Below are 17467 nucleotides of genomic sequence, written 5' to 3' on the forward strand. Positions count from 1 at the left end.
ATCTTACTGAGGCAAGAGTGCAACCACTGAGCCAAGGCTTATGAGTGTGCTGTGTGCATACGATCCATAACTTGTTAAATCCATGTCCAGACATTGCCAAGGGGTTAGTTTATTCCTGTTGATTGATGACATTTGCATTTGATATTCATAAGATGCACAGAATTGTGAAGGTTTTTTTTATGTTGCTCTTGATCCACCACTATGCCAATGTTATTTACTGGACTTTTGATGCCACCCATACAGATCAGAATGAAGTGATGGCAAGTTGGCCTTCCCTGCCAATTTCCATGGACAGGTCAGACCTCGTAACCTGCTACCCAACCAGCAGACCACCATCAGTGCCCAATACCCCAGTGTTCCTCTTTGAAAAGAAAACCTCCGACACAAGTAAGAAGGGCAAAACCAGCGTGGCTTGTGTGCATTAATGTCCGGCTGGTCTATTCATAGATGGTGGGTGTATCAGCCTAGAAACTGGTGCTATTCCAATAATATAATTGGTGTAAGTAATAGGTATGGAATCAGAGTAGAGACAAATAAGCCAGTATGGTTGGTTTGATGACCAGTTTGGGTGATTTCCTCATGTAATTAAGCCAACTCACCTGAATGTGAACAAATTATAAGGATTCAAAATATCATAATACTTAATCAAAACCAGAAAAAAGATCCAATATATTTTGTGCCTCACATCTACTGAGCAATGGAAACAAAACTCAAAATGTGGCCGTCACCTTGGCACTAGATACAATGAATCATAGAATGGTTACAGTACAGAAGGAGGCCATTCAGCCCATTCCAGCTCTCTGCAAGACCAATTTAGTTAGTCCCAGTCTCTCACCCTTTCCCTGTAGCTCTGAAAATTTTCCACTTCCATTTCGATGGCCACAATTAAATCTACCTCAGCCATCCTTTCAGACAGTCCATTCCAGATCCTGACCACTCGCTGTATGAAAAATGTTTTCTGCCAATCACTTTAAATCTATGTCCATTGATGTGACTATCATTGTTGAACCAAATCCATTTAAACCTCCTCCAACTCTGCCAGTTTCGAGACTCACACATTCGCAGAGGGATCAATGCTGAGTCCTGCTTGTAAAATTATACCTCACCCAGGAATTTAGTTTCATTTATTTTGTTCAATCATTGAGTTACATTCACTGGATGTCAGGCTGATCATATTCAGTCAAAAGGCGATATACATGTTGCCAGTGAAGGCTACCTTCCCAATGGACAACGTAAATGGGTTCAAAAGGGATTGAAGGATAGGCTGCGAATTAGGTAGGTAGGATTGAGATTTGTCTGATGGTCTTTTTGCTCCCCTAAAAATTCTTATGTTCTTGATTCAGTCCCTGTTCATTTGAGTTCTGTTTAGTTGAATTCAATTTACAAAGAACAAGAAACAGTACAGCACAGGAACAGGCCATTCAGCCCTCCAAGCCTGCGCCGATCTGGATACCTGCCAAAACTAAAACCTTCTGCACTTCCGGGGACCGTATCCCTCTATTCCCATCCTATTCATGTATTTGTCAAGATGCCTCTTAAAGGTCGCTATCGTATCTGCTTCCACCACCTCCCCTGGCAGCAAGTTCCAGGCACTCACCACCCTCTGTGTAAAGGACTTGCCTCACACATCCCCTCTAAACTTTGCCCCTCTCACCTTGAACCTATGTCCCCTAGTAACTGACTCTTCCACCCTGGGAAAAAGCTTCTGACTATCCACTCTGTCCATGCCGCTCATAACTTTGTAAACCTCTATCATGTAGCCCCTCCACCTCCGTCGTTCCAGTGAAAACAATCCGAGTTTATCCAACCTCTCCTCATAGCTAATGCCCTCCAGACCAGGCAACATCCTGGTAAACCTCTTCCGTACCCTCTCCAAAGCCTCCACGTCCTTCTGGTAGTGTGGTGACCAGAATTGCACGCAATATTCTAAGTGTGGCCTAACTAAAGTTCTGTACAGCTGCGGCATGACTTGCCAATTTTTATACTCTATGCCCCGACCGATGAAGGCAAGCATGCCGTATGCCTTCTTGACTACCTTATCCACCTGCGTTGTCACTTTCAGTGATCTGTGGACCTGTACGTCCAGATCTCTCTGCCTGTCAATACTCCTAAGGGTTCTGCCATTTACTGTATACTTCCCACCTGCATTAGACCTTCCAAAATGCATTACCTCACATTTGTCCGGATTAAACTCCATCTGCCATTTCTCCGCCCAAGTCTCCAACCGATCTATGGGCGGCACAGTGGCGCAGTGGTTAGCACCGCAGCCTCACAGCTCCAGCGACCTGGGTTCAATTCCGGGTACTGCCTGTGTGGAGTTTGCAAGTTCTCCCTGTGTCTGCGTGGGTTTCCTCCGGGTGCTCCGGTTTCCTCCCACATGCCAAAGACTTGCAGGTTGATAGGTAAATTGGCCATTAGAAATTGCCCCTAGTATAGGTAGGTGGTAGGGAAAATATAGGGACAGGTGGGGATGTGGTAGAAATATGGGATTAGTGTAGGATTAGTATGGATGGGTGGTTGATGGTCGGCACAGACTCGGTGGGCCGAAGGGCCTGTTTCAGTGCTGTATCTCTAAACTAAACTAAACTAAACTATATCCTGCTGTATCCTCTGACAATCCTCATCACTATTCGCAACTCCACCAATCTTTGTGTCGTCCGCAAACTTACTAATCAGACCAGCTACATTTTCCTCCAAATCATTTATATATGCTACAAAGAGCAAAGGTCCCAGCACTGATCCCTGCGGAACACCACTAGTCACAGCCCTCCATTCAGAAAAGCACCTTTCCACTGCTACCCTCTGTCTTTTGTGACTGAGCCAGTTCTGTATCCATCTTGCCAGCTCACCTCTGATCCCGTGTGACTTCACCTTTTGTACCAGTCTGCCATGAGGGACCTTGTCAAAGGCTTTACTGAAGTCCATATAGATAACGTCCACTGCCCTTCCTTCATCAATCATCTTCGTCACTTCCTCAAAAAACTCAATCAAATTAGTGAGACACGACCTCCCCTTTACAAAACCATGCTGCCTCTCGCGAATACGTTCGTTTGTTTCCAAATGGGAGTAAATCCTGTCCCGAAGAATCCTCTCTCATAATTTCCCTCCCACTGACGTAAGGCTCACTGGCCTATAATTTCCTGGATTGTCCTTGCTACCCTTCTTAAACAAAGGAACAACATTGGCTATTCTCCAGTCCTCTGGGACCTCACCTGTAGCCAATGAGGATGCAAAGATTTCTGTCAAGGCCCCAGCAATTTCTTCCCTTGCCTCCCTCAGTATTCTGGGGTAGGTCCCATCAGGCCCTGGGGACTTATCTGCTTTTTAATGCTTTGCAAGACACCCAACACCACCTCCTTTTTGATAATGAGATGACTGAGACTATCTACACTCCCTTCCCTGGGCTCATCATCCACCAAGTCCTTCTCTTTGGTGAATACTGATGCAAAGTACTCATTTAGTGCCTCGCCCATTTCCTCTGGCTCCACACATAGATTCCCTTTTCTGTCCTTCAGTGGGCCAACCCTTTCCCTGGTTACCCTCTTGCTCTTTATATACGTATAAAAAGCCTTGGGATTTTCCTTAATCCTGTTTGCCAATTTGAATTTGTTCTGAGAAATTTATTTCATTTCAGTTTGGTTTAGCAAACAGGCAGTCAGTCTGTTCCCAGTTTCCAATGCAACTGGCACCTGAATTCCTCCTCAATACTGGAACACTAAGTTTCCACCACAACGTGTCAGCACTGATTGAAATGGCGGAATCTTCTTGGAGAATTTCAATTATGACCTTCATTTTGAGCCTAGATTGGAAATGAGTTTATGTTTAACGACAGAAATCTGGGACTCAAACATCTGTCAGGTGTGAGAACAGCAATTGAAGCCGCGCATGTCCTTGATGGTGAAAGTCTAGTTTAAAGACATGTCCCTCCCAGTTATCTCCCACTTAACCTCTCCTTTCTTGCTGGTTGTGAACCATATACAAGTCCACTGGTGCCAGCAACCATCCTGTACCTCTCCCAAGTAGTTGCTCACAAGGTAGACACAGATGGTGGATGCTATTTGGCCTATTCTAGCTTGTCCATCTGGAAAGGTCCACTCCATCACAGCATCCAGTTATTTCTTTAACAATCCCCCAAATTTTGTGTCCATTCCTGTAGTCAGACTCTTTATGTGAGGAAGGACCTTCTGACCGAGGTGCAAAATTGGTCTTTTATTGATTTGAACCTGAATCTCCTTGACCTACTGTTACAGTTTAATTCAAATTAATTTCCTAGATTTACCTTTTCCATATCATTGACTATCTGTTATATGGTCACCTCTGAGTCACCTTTTTCTGACAATGAGAAGCACAAGTTTCTCCACCCTTTCCTTCTCCTTCAACACTAGGAATCAGTCTCACTGGCCTTTGCTAAACCGCCTACAGGGTTGTTCTTTTTCTCTTGTGTCTTGGTGACTAGAATTGTACTGAAGATGTGATCTGACACGGACGCTGCACACTTCCTCTCACTCTTATTTACTGTTTTCGTTCTATGGTTCTGCATATTGTTTCCTTTGTTGATTTCAATTCTCTGGCTATTGTACATTGCCATGCACATCGGTGGTGCAATGATGCAATATTCATGGAGTAACACTGAAGAGTTATGAAAACATGAACTTTGTCTTTAAAAAAAAAATGAACCTCTATTTTAAAAAAGTGAACAATGGTCCAAAATGGCCACTGAAGTAAAGGTGATTAACCTTTTGTATATTCAAATAGTCTGTCAAAGACAAAGGACAAATCTTCAAAGCCAGAAGGTGATAATGAAACCTATCTCACATCTATTATAGAAACATTCCAGAATTGAATGAGTTCTTCTAAAACAAAGGAGGTGTGAAGTAGCCCAATCCTGGGCCTTTGTGCGATCACCATGGGAAGAAACCAGAATGTCTCCTAACAGGAGGTGAGAAGTGACAATTTTACCTTTTAAAAAAAAAAAGACAGCCAGAAAGAGAGAGAGAGAGTCAGTCCCAGAAGGTAAAGCTACTTGTAACTGCTGGCAAAGGAAAGCACATGCCCTGTTGGAAAAATATAACATCTACATCATACAGCAGAGAGAGAGCTAGAAGTGACCCACCATCTTCAACAGAACCTTCAATTAAGAGAGAAATCTACAATTACCACATGCCTGCAACTATCTGGACTTTGAGTCTCAAGAGAATTCAACAGGTTTATTGTAACCCTTCTCCCTCACAAAAAGCCCACCTACCTCTTTCCCTTCTCTATCTGTTTCTTGTGTGTGTGTGCAAGCGAATGTGTGAGTGAATGAGGTTCCAACAATTTTGGGATAAGGCATAGTGATCAATAAACAATTGACTTTCTGCTCTTTAAAAAACCTACAAGAAAACCTGTCGCTGTCTATTTATTTGAAAAATAAAACACAAAGGGGCTAACATCTTAATACAAATACACTTGCTGCGGTCAGGTGGGCAGTTGAACAGTGGGAACCATCCATGTCACAGCACGTGGGCGTAACAACATGTTGAGCATCAAGTTTATTAAAATCCCTGGGCCTCTATCAACCTCCATACATATTTTGACACTATTTATGAAGTGCTCATCTTATTCAATTTTCCAACGTGCATGCAGTATACTTGTCTGTGTTTTCCTGTGGAAGTCTGTAAACTGAATGGGTGAAATTGGTCATCAGCATTGGCGGGCAACAGGCTTGTGGAGAATTGGCAGCCTGCTTCACACCGTGCTTCTGATTAATCAGTGAGAAAAGCTAATTAGGCATGGTGTAAACAGGCTGTCGATTCACCATGAGGCTGTTGCCTTGGTGGAGTTCAGTTTCAACTCCCTGAGTGTCTGCGAGTTAACATTGTCAGAAAATGAGCAGTTCGAGCTTACGTAAAACCCTTGAATCCAGCAGGCAACACTCTCCAAACACAGGAATCAGCTGGATCTGACCTTGTAGAATATACAATTCCAGAGGTTGGGAATCCAACGTCGAGTGATAAAGACCGGTCCCAAAGTACTAACTTTCAGTCAAGGAAGACCATCTTTAAGGTGAAGGTAAGTGTGGAAAAATCCAATGATCATTATGTCATAAAAGGTTGAGATGATAAACCATTAACTGAGACAGTACAAGCAATTTATACCAACAGGCCTCTTCTAGTATCAACATTTAGCTAAATATTGTAAAATAAACTGATATTGCTAGTGAATATAAATGACAAAAGTGGATCTATATTCTAATTCCCCTTATAGACATCTCGCATGAGCAGAAAATTATAACACTGCATTGGCTGCTTTTGCTAAGGAGTGAGCTTAAGCCTGTGATTTCCAGTTCTATGGCCCCAAATCTCCATGGTCTCTGTTAGTAACAAGTGTATTAAGTGCAAATTGACTTTGGTGAAGATAGCTTCTGAACAAAGCTAATTTTAATGGTTGTTTGGTAGTACAGAACTTGAGTATCGCTGAAAATAGAAAGCTTTTCATCTTGCACTCACCAGGACAATTCACAAGAATACCAATGTAAGGGAAAACAACAAATTTATACTGTATGAGAAGAGAGTGCTGATTGGTTGGCGAGTGGACTCTGATTGGTAGAGGCATTGCCATGGAGAATGCACCAGTTTATGGTGACTGACAGTTAACTGCCAAGCTTCGTTGAAATTTAAACCAGGCAGCTTGACTCTGATTGGTTAAGGCATTGCCCTGAGGAATGAACCAGCGGATGGCTCTCACTTATTTTGTTCAGCTGAAACAGGTGCAATGTGTGCAATGTTCTTTCGGTCTGCTCTGCACTCCTGAGCCCCCTTGTCACCTGCAGTGAGGGGCATCCCGGGGGCTTCGGCTACTCCTCTGCCCATCGGTCCAACCCTGGAGCCGGCCGCCCGGACAGTCGAGGTGCTCTCCTCTGCCCTCAGGGGAGCCCCTGACTGGAGGCGACCATGTTCCAGACTCTGAATAGATCCCGGTAAAAGACAGGCAACTCCCTCAGAGAGGCGCAGCTAACATTCTCCGGCGGGAGCTGTGTATTGTCTTGAAGGCAGTGCCCTGGTGGAAAAAAATATGTCGCCAGCGCACACCATCTGGGAGGACGCTTAACTTACAGGTACCTCTTCAGGGTCCGAAGGTGGAGGGTCGCAGTCTGCGGACACACACCAGCGACTGGCCGCCCTCCTCAATCAGGAGACTCAGGACCATGGCAGAGACCCAGTGTTTCCTCTTGCACCAGAAGAAATCAACGAGCTTCTTCTGGATCTTGGTGGCAAATGCAGGGGGTGGGGACAAAGTGACCAACCAGTACCACAGCATCGAGGCCACCAGTTGGTTTATGACCAGCACTCGGCTCCTGTAGGAAAGCACTCGGAGCAGTCCTGTCCAGTGCCCTAGCTGAGTGGTGACTTTCGCCTCCAACTCCTGCCAGTTTGCCGGCCAGGCTTCCTCAGCGGGGCTAAGGTAGACTGCCAGTTAGAGGAGGAGTGTTGTGCTCCACACAAAAGGTGTTATCTCCTCTGGTAGGGACTCCACCTGCCACTGACCCACCAGGAGTCTGGAACATTTCTCCCAATTGATCCTTGCGGAGGACGCAGCAGAAAAGTCGTGCCTCCGCAAGTCAACGGGATCTGTGACCGCGAGGAACACGTTATTAGTGTAAGCTGAGAGGACGACCCACATGGCCGGCCCTGTCAACCTCCTCCTCAGCACGGATTATAAGATCCTCACCCGGGCTATGTCTACCCGCCCGGGACCATGTAGGACTGGTCGGGGTGGATCATGTGGGCCAGCATGGAGCCCAGGCGGGTAGACATAGCCCGGGCGAAGATCTTATAATCCATGCTGAGGAGGGAGACCGGACACCAGCGGAGATTGCCCCTATTAGGCAGCAGGACGATGACCGCCCTGTGCCACAAGAGGGGCATCTACCCAGTTACCAGGCTTTCCCCCAGAACCCACCCGTAATCATTCCCTAGGACATCTCAGAATGCCCTGAGGAACTCCACGGTCTGCCCATCCAGCCCCAGGGATTTGCCCCTTGAGAGCTGGTGGAGGGCCAGCTCTGCCAACGTGAGCAGAGGCTCCAGTCTTTCGGCGCGCTCCGGGCTGACCTGCGGCAGGTCATCCCACAAAGCTCTGCGCGCGTTGTCACTGTCCGGATCCAGAGAGAGCAATGCACTGTAATAGGTACGGACCAGGAGGCCCATTCCCTCCGGATCCGTGATGGAAGATCCATCGTCGGCCAGCAGCTCAACGAGCTGCTTACAGACCCTCTGCCATTTTTCCATTGAGTAGAAGAAGGGTGAGGCGCGGTCCAAACCTTCCAGGATCTGGATCCGCGACCTCGCGTACGCGCCTCGGGACCCTACGAGCTGCGGGTCCCTTGTCACGCCCTTCTCTTTTTACGCCTGCCACAGGGCTGGGTCCGCAACAGCATGACCGAGTCAGGACTCCAAGTCGAGCACCTCCCTCTCTAGGCGCCCGATCTCGGCTTCCCGCCTCTTGGTCGACCCCTTCGCGTACTCATGACAGAAGACACGGATGTGAGTCTTGCCCACATTCCACCATAGCCTCAAGGAGGGGAAGCCTCCCTGTGTCCCTCTCCAGTTGGCCCAGAATCGACAGAACGAGTCCCGGAACCACTCGTTCTCCAGCAGCCGGTTGTTAAAGTGCCAGTACGCGGACCCCGCCCGCGTGCAGAGTGGAGTGAACTCCGTCCACACCAGGCGGTGGTCCGAGCATGGCACCAGCCGCAGGGAGGCTGCGGGAGACGTATGCCTGCGAAATGTAGAGGTGGTCGATTTGGGACCCTCCTCCTCCAGACCTCGATGTGAAGGCGCTGGAGTCGGGATGGAGATTCCGCCAGACGTCCACCAAGTTAAGGGAGCTGATCAGTTCCCTCAACTTCTCCACTGACGCTTGGCCACTCTGGGGACTGGAGCGATCCTCCACCTCGAGGATACAGTTAAAATCCGCCCCGAGGATGATGCACAGGCCGCTATTGATAGAGCTCAAGAGAGCGGACACTTCTTCAAAGAAACGTGCTTGGAACGCGCCAGGCCTGGGCACGTACACGTACACGCTACCCAGGCGAATGGTGAGGTGGAGCAAGCGGCCTGGCACAAGTTCCTTGACCCCCAGATCTCTGACTGAAAAGTCGGGGTCAACAAGATAGCCACCCCACTAGAAATAGGGGTGAGGTGACTCATGTGGACCCAATCCGCCCACTCCAGGAGCCAGGTGGCTTTGTCTCCCGGAACGGTGTGGGTTTCCTGCAGAAAGCTCACTGCATATCCCCCTTCCCTGAGGACTGAGAGAGTGTGAAATCTGCGGTGAGACCTCCTGCTGCCGTTGATGTCGAGGCTGGCTTTGGTTATCTTCCTGTCAAAAGTACTTAGAAACCGATCACCAATACCTCACTGTGAGGGGGGAGCGGAAGTGCACCTGGCCTTCCACTCCTCCAGCAACCCATTGAGGAACGCTTAAACCCTCTGTAAAGTCTGGGCAGGAGCTCCCTACCCCTCAGGATCGAGGGGAGGGGGAGACCCCTGTACATGTAGCCCCTCCTGAAGTAGTAAGTGGAGTCCTGCTTGTGGTGGGGGACCCTGGGAAGACTCCTGGAGAAGCCTTCCCATCTGCCACTGGGTCGGGTGTCCTGAGTGGAGGGGAGGACGAGGCCCCAAAGATTCGGCTCTCCCAGCTAAAACCCACTCCTGACTAGGATGGACCTGACCCAGTTACAGTTGAAAATGCTGCCCCATCTGCTGGGACCGTGGGCGCTGGCGGGGTGAGAGATGGCCTCCTCTCTCCGCCTCCGGTCTCAGCTCCGGCTGCATTTCCGGAGTCGGGGACTTCCGTCTCCCTTGGACCACTCATTGGCCTGGGGACAGAGGTGGAGGGGGGTCCTGAACTGCTGGTATCCCTGGGCTCCAGTTCCATTCTGGAACCCAGAGAGGACTCCTCCGCCATCGATCCTGGGGGTGGGATCGTGACGGAGGCGGGACCAGTTGGCGCGGCCAGGATGCTCACCTCACAGTGTGTGGTGGGTGTGTCGGACGCTGGCGGTGATGACCCGGAGGAGGATGGGGACTGGGTGTGGGGCACGGAGGATGATCTTGAATCCATCGCCAGTGAGGCGGTGAACTCCCTCATGCCTCCCACCATCGCTCCTCTCTCCTCCTCTGCAACCTCCAACTGCCACCAGCACTGTCAGCTGAGTCTCGTTGCTGCAATCAGCACTCAGCAGCTTCAATCAAGCAACAGACAACCCCGTGCTGTACCTGTCCTGGGAGTGTTTGATGGGACAATGTAGAGGGAGCTTTACTCTGTATCTAGCCCATTTTTTTTTCTTTTTTTTTGGTGTAGAGGGAGCTTTACTCTGTATCTAGCCCGTGCTGTACATGCCCTGGGAGTGTTTGATGGGACAGTGTAGAGGGAGCTTTACTCTGTATCTAACCTGTGCTGTACTGACCTGGGGGAGACTTTGCTTGCTGGGAAATTTTAAAAGTGATGTTGAGAGTACTCTGACAGTGTAACCATAGAGTTCTGTTTTTTCAATGACGTGGTGACAGCTAAGCTTGCCTTGGGGTTTGTTTTTCTTCCTGTCAGCGGCTGCCTGTATTACGTTATCCCCAACAGTCGAAGCTCGGACTTCAACAGATCACCAAGTGGACATACCCGAGTTACACTATTGGCCAAAGCATTCATGGTAAGGGTGAATCACCAAGAGCAATGCAGCTCTTTAGAAATGACTGCAGGTGACATCAGCAGGTGAACGTTTAATGTATTTATATAATAGTTCTCTTCTCACTATTTTAGCAGAGGTGCAAACCTATTTATTTTAATTATGTGAACTCCTCTGTTACAAATATAGTGATCAGAAGACCCTTGGTTGAGTGCATTATGCTTTCACCTGCTGATATCACTGGCCATCATTTCTGGTCTCATAATATAATGTAAACAAACCTGGACAGCACAGGACACAAGCATTGTCATAGTTATAACATTTCTAATATATTTATAACATGTTAACAGGAAATAACATTGTGTGATACAATGTATGAATAATTTGAGGCATGAAATGAGGTAAGTGTAGTGTGCTAGGGAGGAACAGGTGACTTCAGTCCTGTGGTTCCACAAGCTCTCTGTCAGTGGGGTTTTCCTCATGTCATGTCTGGATCTATTGTAGACTAATTGACAGAGATGGATCACTATGATTAGTCGATAACTCCATTATCATTGTATCATGTAACTAACGGGATGGTCGAAGTTGCATGAGTTGGTCCTTGCAATTCCTATGTTCCCATGCATAGTTAAAAATATATTTAAATTCGATATTTTTAAAGCTGTATTTCCTCCTGCCATCTCTTTTTTCCCATTGTCTCTCTTCCCTTATCTCTTTTTCCATTATATTAATTAACTTGTGTTTTATATTATTTCTTATTTATTTAATCTTTGAAACTAAAGTTGGCCAGGGCTAGGACCCATGTCCCTGATTAAAACTGGGTTCAAAGGGCAGCATTCCAGCCAACTGGGAGTCTGTCTCAGGCAGTATTTATAGGCTATGTTGGTACGAAGTCGTTTCAACTTCGCATCAACTACTCTGTAATGTCAACTGGGTGTCAAGGCCTGAACTGATTCTAAAGTGAAGTGGAGTGAGTCTCCCTCCTCCAGGAAATCACTTCAGTGTCAGGTTGTGACCTGATTCAGGTTTGACGCCAACAGTACTATGTTAACACAGCTTGGTCAGAACCATCAAGGCAACTGAGTCAAATCTTGATGGGTTTTTCAGGTTATGTCTCACATAAGTACCTTTCCAGGGGCCAGGGTGTTATTTCAGTTACCTCTTTAAACCTGGGGTTAATGAAACTACCCTATTCATCACTCTCCAGTGCTAACATGCAGAGGGCATTTAACTCCTGAAGTGGCAATCTCACTCAGAGAGGTAACTGGATGGCTGGTGGGGCAAAATGTAATTCTGAAGCTGTAGGCAATGATTTTTTGAGGTGGGGGGCCATCCAAAACTCCACTGCCTATATCCTAACTCCCATCATCCTGTTCATCCATCAGCACTTTGTTCGAGATCATCGAGATCAGAAGTGGGTGAAGTTAGAGGAGGAAGCAGGCAATCTTTGTGATGGAGAAGATATGGGTTCAGAGGCTCAGCTTGGGATCAAATAAGACACAGAGGCTGCGGACCTGAGATAGTGGCCTCTGAGATAGAGGAGAGGGTAGGAACTGGACGCAAGGGGATGGAGATTCTGGCCAAAGGTGGTGTAAAGCAGACAGATGCGGCAATTTACAATCAGAGACAGTGGCTGTCAACTCTAGGGACCTACATTGGCTCTCGATCTGGCAATGCCACAATTTTAAAATTCTCATCCTTGTGTTCAAATCTTTTCATGGCCTCGTTCCTCCGTATGTCCGTAACCTCCACCAGCTCTACAATCCTCCCAGATCTCTGAGCTCCTCAAATTCTGGCCTTTGAGCATCCCTGATTTTAATCTTTCCACCATCAGTTCCCGTGCCCTCAGCTGCCTGTGCCCTATACTCTGGAATTTCCTCCCTAAACCTCTCCACCTCTCTACCTGTCTTTCCTCCTTTAAAACTTAAAAACTACCTCTATGACCAAGCTTTGGTCACCTGTCCTAATATCTCTTTATGTGGCTCGATGTCATATTTTGACTAATAATGCTCCGGTAACGTGCCTTGAGACATTCTTACTACATGAAAGGTGCTATATAAATGCAATAAATGTTTAGATTAGATTAGATTAGATTAGAGATACAGCACTGAAACAGGCCCTTCGGCCCACCGAGTCTGTGCCGACCATCAACCACCCATTTATACTAATCCTACACTAATCCCATATCCCTACCAAACATCTCCACCTGTTTTTATATTTCCCTACCACCTACCTATACTAGTGACAATTTATAATGGCCAATTTACCTATCAACCTGCAAGTCTTTTGGCTTGTGGGAGGAAACTGGAGCACCCGGAGAAAGCCCACGCAGACACAGGGAGAACTTGCAAACTCCACACAGGCAGTACCCGGAATCGAACCCAGGTCCCTGGAGCTGTGAGGCTGCGGTGCTAACCACTGCGCCGCCCTTGTTGTTGTTGGGATAGAGTAGAGGGGATTTTATATCTAACTATGTTGTGCCTGTCCTTGGACTGTGACTGATGACACTGGGTGCCTCACATGGTTAGTGTCCCATTAGTATCCTGGTATCTCGCAATCTAATGAGGCCACAGAATGAAAAATGAAAGAATATCTCAAGTGAACAATCAATTGGGTTTCCCTGCTAACAAAGCACAGACAGTTAACTGAGTCAGGATATCTGTGCAGTCACTGTGGAGTCTCCCTGCATTTATTCTCCATAATACAAAATACTAGGAGTCAATTAGAGTGTACATCATAACACAGAGTGCTGCCAGCCTACTGCCAATACTCCCTAGAATTGACAGCCACTGTCTCTGATTGTAAATTGCCGCATCTGTCTGCTTTACACCACCTTTGGCCAGAATCTCCATCCCCTTGCGTCCAGTTCCTACCCTCTCCTTGGCCACTATCTCAGGTCCGCAGCCTCTATGTCTTATTTGATCCCAAGCTGAGCCTCTGAACCCATATCTTCTCCATCACAAAGATTGCCTGCTTCTTCCTCTAACTTCACCCACTTCTGATCTTGATGTAGTCCATCTGTTGCTGAAACCCTCATCCATGCCTTTGGCATCTCCAGATCCGACTATTCCAATGCTCTCCTGGCCGGACTTACACCCTTCATCCTCTGTAAACTTGAGCTTATCCAAACTCGGCTGCCCGCATTCTAACCTGCACCAAGTCCTGTGCTACTCCTGATCACTCTCCGATGAGACCTGCTGGAGGTTTGCATGTTGGGTAAGAACAAGGTCATACTCAGCTGTGATGCCCATCATGGTCCAATGGGCTACCGACACTCACTGTGTAGGATCACAACAAAGGCTGAGGTACCGGAGGGAGGTGGTGGGGGAGGTGGGTGACTGACACCTATGGGGATGGACATCAGGAACAAGGAGGGAATGCCAGGGGAGGATGAAAGGAGTTAAGAAAAGAGGCAGAGAAAGAATTTTGTGCCACAAATTTTAACCTAGTTAAAAAGGTTTTTGTTTGTCTTCCACATCAGCACATCCTGCTCCCCCCTCTCCAGTGTACAATATTGTCTTAGCAGATCGACTGGTGCTCCAGACCTCTGCAGCCTACTCAATAGGTCAGCGACTGCCGGGAATCCATAAAAGAACAGGTAAAATGCAGAGTAATATCATTAGCAATGTACAATGTCGAGGCCTTTGTACGCGCCGAGCATCAGTGCTTTAAACTGAGAGTTGGTGTCTTAAACTGTGTGTCAAGTTGTTTGAATTTTGTTAGAAAAATGAATTTTCTTTTACACTGAGATTGAAGTTTGTTGCTATCAACCAATCAGTTTGGTGAGATGACGGTACTGAAAGTTGTGAGAACCAATTGATGGTTGGAAGGCAGGTCCGGAGCAGGTTAAACCAATCAATCAGATGCCATCTTCTTCCAGTGTTGATTGCATAGGAGCAGAGATAGAAAAGTTGAGTCGCAGGTATAGGTGTGTTGGTTAGTGTTTATTCCTGAATAAATCATATGTAGTAAATAAGCTGTTAAAATGCAGCATTATTTTCCTCAAAGGAACTTTCTGGGATATGCCCGAGAGATGTCTTACATGAATGTGAATATTTATCAAGGCTGGTTGTCCCTTCTTGTTTGGAATGTAGGAACTATCTTTATTTGACCATTCTTGTCTTAGCACTTATGTGCCGGAATTTTAAGCCCACCCAAATGGGTGGCTGGGTGGGCGGGTGGGGCGGGGTGTAAAATCAAGTTGAAGGTCGGGGGCCATTCCCGACACCCTCCCACCCCCACTTCAATTTTACGCGGGGCGGCGGCGAGAAATGGCCCCATCCTGTTAGGGTGATCGATCATCCAAAGGAAAATGTGAGGAGTGACATTGATAATCAATAAGAAAGAAAAAAACATGTATTTCCACAGCAGCTTTCAAGTACTCAGAACATCCCAAAATACTTTTTGTGCAGCAGCAAGTGTTCAGTGGGTTGAACTGCCTGCTAGGGAGTTACCTCAACATGTCAGAGATTATGGTGGAATCCACGACCAGTTTCTGTTCAGCTCTCACACATAGCGTTGTTGGTCAGCAGTCAACCATAGAGCATGCAGTCACTTTAGTGGATGCTGCAGGAGATTGTAGTAATATCTCTCAAGGATGCTTGTATTGGATCCATGCAGGTTCCAGGCTCCATCGTCTCCTCTGTTGAAAGATCAAATGTTAATTCAGGCGACTGACGGATATCCAACAGTCTGCTCTCTTTTAGATCAGTGGGAGTGCTGAACCTCAGCCTGATAGGAGGAGCAGTTATTCAATGGGAAGGGAGCGTGTTGCCATCTCTCAGGATAATGGCCAACTTGACCCTTACCACCACCCTCCACCTCACCCCCCACCTCCCCCAATACCCACCCTGGTGCCAGACCGCCAGCTGGGCCAGATTTGACCAGGTTGCTGCAGTCTGAAGTCGAGCCCTCAGAGGCTGGAGGCCCGAGGTTACTGACCATGAGTATCTCCTTGAGCCCTTGACTGACCAAAACAGCCATCCACCTCCTGTGCTGCAGCCACCTTGTAGAAGCATTAGAGTGGATAAGAGAGCACTTAAGACAGGCACTAGGGGATCACATCAGTGTGATAATTAGTGCGCAGGTATTTGTGTAAACCAACAAAATGATAAATCTAATTGAAATCTTTGTCTGCAGAGAGTGTTCCTGTAGTAGCTGGTGACCCTGCAATGTTAGTTTATATGAATAACATTTGTAGTTTATTAGAAGCTGGAAGGATTGGAAAGATGTTGAACCTCACTGTTAATTCAAGGGAGCAGGGATTCTACTTATCATTGTAACAATGCCCCAGTGGATGCAGATGTAAAACAATGTACAGTGCACAAAGTAAATGAGAACACTTCACTCCGATTGAGTTCAGGTTGTGATTCTCCAGACAGCATACAGTACACACCAGTTAAATGGGAATGCTTCACTCAGTTTCACACAAACAGATGTTCCACTGTACTTCTGCCAAAGTTACGGTGGCAGAGTGGGAGAAGTCCTGAGAAAATTCCTGGCATTAGATCAATACCACATATTGGATGGGCTGGAGTTTCCTTTCTGTGCTTTGCAGTCATTGTGACTATTGTCATTCCATTGTTTCAGGGTCAACTCCAGCCCCCTGTGCTTATGATGTAGACAGAGCTTTCCCCATCATCAGGCATTGTTGTCCTAGTTACACGATCAGAGGAATGAGAAGAGAGAAGAGACATGACCTGGGGCCATTCACAACTTTTTAAAAATCCTAGTGGACTGAATGACATACCCAAGGAGCTGATAACAGTTGTATTCATCTCACACAAAAGTTTAAACTTTATTTTGACAGTGTTTAACATCTCTTGCATTAATGTCATGTGCAACAACACAATTAAGTTAATAGTCTGGGTTCAATCTATAAATCTATCAAACATTTTCACCTATGTACTTCCTGTCTACAAAACCTTACTTCCTGCTGTTGCATTTTGTCACCCTTCCATGTCATTGTAAATTCCTGTGTCACCTTTCTATGTAAACTTGTCATGCTTTTCCCCCTCCCTTCTGGTGTGGCGCTGTATGACCTCACCATTTCGTCTCCCAGCTCCTAACTCTGCAGTGCAGACAAGATTCAGTGCTCCAACCAGCATTACTTTTTGTTATTTAATCATAAACAATATCAAATCAAATACCCTACACTCCTCATTGTGACATTCTGAGATACCCCACACATTTCACAATATCATTCTCCGATATACCCCATACCTCTCATCCTCTCATTGTAACACACTCTGACATTCTCCACACCCTGACTGAAACACTTTGATATATCCCACACCCCTCACGGTATCATTTTCTGATATACCCCACACATCTCACTGTCACACCCTTTGTAACACTTTCGATGTACCTCCAACATCTCTTGTAAGGCATTTTGATATCGCTTGTATCTCTGTTTATAAGTAAAATGTAACCAGTTGTGGTGTGGACCAGCATGTGGAACTCACCGAGTGGTAAGAATATGGAGTGCAGAGGACATCGGGATGAAGTGTGAAGAATTTTGACCGAAGACATGATTGCTGGGGTTCATATTGGACTTTTTAAAAATAAAGACGGTTTAATTGAACAGGGATACACACACACACACAGATGTGTCAGGACATATCATTGAAATGGTGGCCTCAGACTATTACAACATCAGACACTCTGGCTACAATAGTTCTCAAAGAGAACGGCCTCTTGGAAAATGTGTAAACGACTTTCTTCCTGTGTTTGCAAGAAGGAGATATCACATCCATTGCTGGTATGCCACCTAAAACGCACCCCCACCCCCCCCCCCCCACA

The 17467-nt window shown here is 46.7% G+C and overlaps 1 long non-coding RNA gene across 1 annotated transcript; it reads left to right on the forward strand.

Moving 5' to 3' along the window:
- The first annotated feature begins 5991 nt into the window (after positions 1-5991).
- On the forward strand, positions 5992-14242 carry LOC137347779 (uncharacterized). The gene is made up of 3 exons (XR_010969021.1): positions 5992-6051; positions 10591-10690; positions 14148-14242. It is a non-coding gene; the product is annotated as an uncharacterized lncRNA (long non-coding RNA).
- Positions 14243-17467: the final 3225 nt, after the last annotated feature.

This window comes from Heterodontus francisci, chromosome 32, assembly GCF_036365525.1.
Source record: "Heterodontus francisci isolate sHetFra1 chromosome 32, sHetFra1.hap1, whole genome shotgun sequence".
Lineage (NCBI taxonomy): Eukaryota > Metazoa > Chordata > Chondrichthyes > Heterodontiformes > Heterodontidae > Heterodontus > Heterodontus francisci.